Here is a 6,000-nt window from a genome sequence, read left to right as displayed (position 1 = left end):
TGACATGATTTTCCACATTTTAAAGACTGCTACAAAGTACATTCCGTTATTAAAGGATTTTCAGAAGTGTTTACCAACATATATTGAACATCCTTATGTTGAAGAATGTGGTAGAAAAACAAACTTCTCCATTCTAGACTTGCTAGACAAGAGTGAAAATAAATCAGAAGATATGATTACTATACTTGAGCATGTTCATGAGAACTATATCAGCCATACTGAAGGGGAGGATTTAAAAGTAATCAAAAAGAAGGTTTTTGGAGGAGACGTCCTCACTAACGAGAGAGCTTACTCAGCCCAGTTAGCTATGTTGAATTCTCCTACTGATTTTGATCAGTTGAAAGGCGTGATTCATAGGCCAGAAGGATTTCACAGGATAATGAATTTACTTGTGGTATACTTGTAGAGCAGAGAGTTTGAGTTGGATGGTTCAGTTCAGTTTCTGTTTCAATTCAGGTGATTGATCATGATGCATGAGTTTTAACTTGTTAAAATGTTCTAATTTAAGCTCACATAAAATATTCATTCCTTCAAAACCTGTAGCCTCACAAGGGAAGGTAATAAGTGATACATAGCGAGTCTTAGGATTTTTTTTTTAATTGAATGTCAAAGCTACATTTGATTGATTTGACATTTATTCTTTAAGAAGAATAAATCTGTAAAAAATATTTATTATGATCAGTTGAGCTTGAATATCAAGGACATCTTGTTTATTTTTATTTGAAGTTATCAGTTGTTTATTTGATTTTAACATATTTTTTTACTGATAAAAAAAATATGCTTTTATATGCTATTCTTATAAAAGATTTTTCCCTTTCTCTGTAATCAAATTATGTACTTTTCATGTGTTAATGCTCATCTAGAACAAATGTGGCCCTATTATTCACTCAAACAAAACTTTAAAATTCTCTCAGATGAACATTGAGAAATGCATGTAAAATCTCTTTATCAAAACTGTGTATTTTCGTTTAAGGGAATCTACAAAACTTTTTACATGTGCCAGTCGGCAAGAGACCTGGGATCTTTGTTCCATCTCCGTAATATTGTGAACAGAAGAGATGTTGTTCATGGTCATGACACAGTCACAGAGAAATTCAGGTATTTTTAATGCTCAATATCAAAATCAAGCCAATCTCTTAATTTTTCTCCTTTGCTCTGGTGAAAAATAGAGGATACTTGTCCATTAGCTAATACCTATATGCACACGTGCATTTGCAAATGGAAGTTGTAAGACAAATGTATTATCTTTAGTTTTTTTAACATTTATCTTTATGTATTGGCTTCATTTGTTCAGGAATTTATTTTTAGCACTTGTACTCATCAGTTGCAGCTGTGGAATAACTTGTGACAGCAACAACTAACTTAGTATTCAAGATGCATCATGTTTAATTTTCACAGGGCACACTTTGCATTTATTGAGGATGTCTTAGATGGCTACATCTGCAGTGCATTCATGGACTACTTTGGAATGGAAAAATTGGAGTGTCTCCCAACGCAGAATAAGCCTCCCCCTCTCTTATCAACCTGGTCAAGTGAAGAAAAGTTCAGATGGCTACAGTCCACTGGAAGACAAGTTCTGGAAGTTTACATCAAGAAAGGTAACAAACTAAAACTATGAGCTACGTAATCACAGATACTAAGGCCAATGAATTGGACAAAGTGAAAAACTACACACTTAATGATGGGTGAGTCATACCCATAATGCAATTTGTATTCCATTGTACTTTTCACCATTGCTGTTATCCTGTCCTTGTAAGCTTGCTTTAATTTATAATACATGTATAAAATATGAAAATCTGCAGTTTTTTTTTTAAGGTAAATAACCTGATCTTTGAATGCTTAAATTCTAAAATTTTGTCAAAAAATGTGCAATTTCCCAATTCAAAAGTTTTTCTTTTGGCTTGCAGAGCTTTGGTTATCAAAAGGTAAAATTTATTACTAATTTTCTTAGGTACTTGTCTCTTGGAAACAAATGAAATGGAAGAAATGGACAACCAAAGCGCCCAGCTACAGGCATGCTACAGTGCAGCAGAGAAAGTGTACACGTGTTCAAGAGGCATTTGCAAAGTGTCCACAACTGGACTTTCCCTCAGAAAGGCGAAACCACTACTTGTACCAAGGATGGTTTTGCAGAAGCCAGAGCTTCATTCATGAAATGTTCATTGATACTCCGTGACACATATGATGCCTATCAGATGGCAGACGGTAATCGAATATTCCGTAACGCGCTGTTTGAAATGCTACTTGCAGATGCATTTCACCATACAAAATATAGATTATGGCTTTGGAGATTTCTTGCGTACGAACATGCACTGCTTTCACCTCGTCAAGCCTTCGAGTATAAATGGAATTATTGTTCAAACACCAGTGGAGGAATTGGTAGAAATGTGCCAAATGATTTACTTGTGGAGATGAATGTTAATGCCATAAAGCAGAAGTTAAGATCTTAAGGTGCTAATGTGACATATGACAGTGCTAGAGTTATTGCACTTTCAAGCCAAGTACAAGATGACATTAAACAAAACATTATCCAACAATGTGGATCACATTTTGGAACTTCAAGGCCACCCGTCAGTAAAGTGACAAACATCTCTTTGATCATACAGGAGATAGAAAAAGGGCAGCTCATGAAAACTATATTAGGTCGTGAAGGAGTTTTCACAAACTTTGTAGATCCATTTAAAAGGGTTGATCCGACGACATTCCACAAGTGGATAAATGCTCAGAAACAAAGAGCTAAAATTGAACTTATTTAAAATTTGTGAGATTGTGTTTAAAAATGTTAAATTCAGGATTTCGTTCTTAAATAATGTCAATAAACCACTTTAACAAATCATTTTGTATACTTTAGCTAGGCCAAAGTGAATTTTCATGGACTATATTACACTTTCATGTGATCTTTAGGAACTTGATGTCTTAAATTTTTAAATACAGAAATCAGAAATTGGAAATCATACAAACAGTTTTTAAACATTTTCCTTTCATGTTGTCAATACTATTTTCAAGTATTTATTTCATGAATGACTGAAATTTTGACTTATGGGGACTTCCTTCATTAGAGAGTAAAGTAAATATATTATCAAGTTAATTCAGTACTGTATGCATCATTGATTATATAACATATAACAGTTTGAATTCAACTAATTAAAGCATATTTTAACTGAAAAGTATTTGTTTGTGTAATTTTTTGGATTGCAATGATGTACTATACTAATGATTATGAAATACAGCTGAACTTTGGTATCTTGAACACAGGTATCTACAACAAGGATATGTCAAATTGATTTGGAAGCTCTAGTTTGTTTTCTTCAGTATTTTACCCTCAATACATATTGTAATTCTAACCTTGGATCCCTCAAAGTTTTAGGGCCAAGATTTTCTCATTCTCATCAAGTTCAAGATAATGAAGTTTGACTGTAATTATAAATAAGTAGTATGAAATGAAAAAAGACATAAAAATAATTCAATGACTGTCTTTAATACCAGGAAAAATAATATTTCTGTATACTCATATGATTGAAAAAAGTACATGAGGTAGAACTTTCAAGTAAAATAATCAAAGTCAAATGTCAAAATAATTATACTGGCACCTCAAGGGAGTGGTGGTTGATTAACACGTTTTTTTTTCTATAACAGATTAAAGTAATGTGTTTCGTGGCCAACAAGATTTTCAGTTAATCAAAGAAAACAGCACTGCCCATTTTGCATTTCTTTAATAATGGCCACTGTTCAAGCTGCGTAGTTGCAGTTTATACATTACAATCATGACAATTGTTCTTCATAAATCAAGATTGGAATCATCACTGTCATCACATTCATACATCTCAATATCTCCAAACACTTCACTCAAAATAGTACATATTTTCTCTGAAAATTCATAGGACCAAATGGGCATAGTAGCCATAATGTCATGTGGAGAAAAAAGGTTGTCAGATTTTGCAACAATTTCTTCAATCACATTGTCTGTTAGAGCATGCATCAGTTCAGATGAAAGCAAAGTGTTTGAAATGGATAAAGAAAACAATGTTTTCTAAATAGGAATAGTTGACTCCCATTCCTGCAGAATTTGTGCAGATTAGGATACGGATAAAGCCATCCTGCATCATGTCTTTTCGGATTTCTTCCTTTAAGTTTCGTTTTGCTATGAAACATATTAAAGTATTTACAATTATTTCCTAGCGCATCAACAAAAGTGCAATATATCTTTGAGACTGTAAGAATTGTCTCACAAAAAATCACATGTCTTGGGAATGATTCTTTCTTTGCCTTTAACCCGTCAATTAGCCAACCAAATGTTGTGTGTAAATCTTCATTATTAGGCACCTGAACTGATGTTATTTTAATGTTTTCTCTGTCAGGGGATTCTGCAATCACTTCAGAATGCTTACTAAAACAACGTTTATTTAAAATCATCCTTCTCTGAGAAGCTGATGATGTTGCAGTCAATGCAGCCATGGGTATTTTAGGACAAAGTGACCTCAATTCACCTATTCGGGAAAACCATTCCAGAAAAGGTTCTTCATCTTTTCTGCCAATCCCCTTGAAAATTTGAACATTAATAATTTGGATTTATTCACACTGAATACAACAATTTAAATAAGACAAGAAATATTTTATTTAAAATACCCCCCCCCCCCACACACACACCTTAAACATTGTCCCTTTGAAATTTGTTGACAGTGGATAATATAAAAAATATTATTACTAAAATAGATAAACTGATTTTAATTTTCAAAGAAACTGACTTACCATTGCACGATTGTATGCGCTTCATCCACCACAATTAATTTTATTTTTCTCTGGTACTCTGGAGTCTGCAACCTCTCACGCCATCTTTCATCTCCCAAGAGCGCTTCTGGACTTCCAAATATAAAATCACAATCCATTTTCGTAAGTTTTGGGTCATTTAAGTACTTGTCTACGACACAAATTGCTGAAAAACCCAACTTTTGCAGTCTTTCTGTTTGTTCTTTCATGATAGAATGTAATGGTGCAATAACAAGCACACTCGAGTCTGGCATCAACAGAGGCATGCACTCATAGATCAGGGATTTACCACTACCAGTCTTACAACCGACGAATAAATCCGTTCCATTTAATATTGCACTAATTCCTACACGTTGAATGCGCTTCAGCTGCTGGATATTGAATCGTTCTTTCAAAACTTCAGTGTCTATGGAGAGTGCCATTACTGTAAACAGTGACGCTAAAGTACGATGTTTTTCATTGGCTAATGTCGTGAGAAGGCTGAGAGATCACATGACGTAAACAATCCCGTCTTTTAACAGCACCGTATGCCAAGGGTTTATGAGGAGAGTAGCGTATCAGAAACCCTTGGCTAGGGAAGATGGGTATGTTTTTGAATTTGTGCTTAAAAGACCAGAAGCTTCTGTCCACAACATTTCTTTCATCGCACAGTTTCAAGTAGAAGTTGTAAGCAGCGTTTAGAGACTTCGGTTTTGTTAGTTTAACAACATGTAAAATTTCAAGTTCCATTGATTGCCAGCGGCCTCGAAATCCAGCTGTACAATGTATCTTGGTACCTTTAGAATACTTTCTCTCTGAATTTCATTAACTGGTAAATCGTCAGGGTTAGGGTTCAAATCTTCGACCTCTCCTGAACTGTCTTCAATCTCAGAGTCATCATTAAGCTTTTCAGATCTCTCATAAATTACTTCAGGCTTAGATATTAAATACGGAAGATTATCATGCAACTTCATCACTATAAGAAGAATTTCATGATTCTGAAGGGTATTTGTTAAATTAGGGAGTTTCTTGTGGATCTTCAAATGATGTTTTTGGAAATTTTCGTAGGAAACATACCAGTTATTTTGCATCAAACTTATGCATGACACATATGTACAAATTTCTGTCAACAACTGAATGTCGATACGTTCTTCCATTAAATTGCAAAGAACCCCTGAAATCCATGGAAAGGAAAAATTATTGTCCTTTGCAATGTTTCGGAATTTTGAAGAATGAACTAATCCTTCTGATTCT

The 6,000-nt window shown here is 34.1% G+C and overlaps 2 pseudogenes; one reads left to right on the top strand and one right to left on the bottom strand.

Annotated features, from left to right (window-relative positions):
• Window positions 1–244: 244 nt before the first annotated feature.
• LOC133179982 (uncharacterized) lies at window positions 245–2,780 on the top strand (annotated as a pseudogene).
• Window positions 2,781–3,778: 998 nt separating this feature from the next.
• Window positions 3,779–5,270, bottom strand: LOC133179941 (ATP-dependent DNA helicase RecQ-like; annotated as a pseudogene).
• Window positions 5,271–6,000: the final 730 nt, after the last annotated feature.

The sequence above is a fragment of the Saccostrea echinata genome, unplaced genomic scaffold, assembly GCF_033153115.1.
Source record: "Saccostrea echinata isolate AGI-Se365-2 ecotype Australia unplaced genomic scaffold, CSIRO_AGI_Sech_v1 ptg000005l, whole genome shotgun sequence".
In the NCBI taxonomy this organism is placed as follows: Eukaryota; Metazoa; Mollusca; class Bivalvia; order Ostreida; family Ostreidae; genus Saccostrea; species Saccostrea echinata.
Note: the sequence above shows the minus strand (reverse complement) of the source record. Positions and strands in the feature narration are given on the sequence as shown.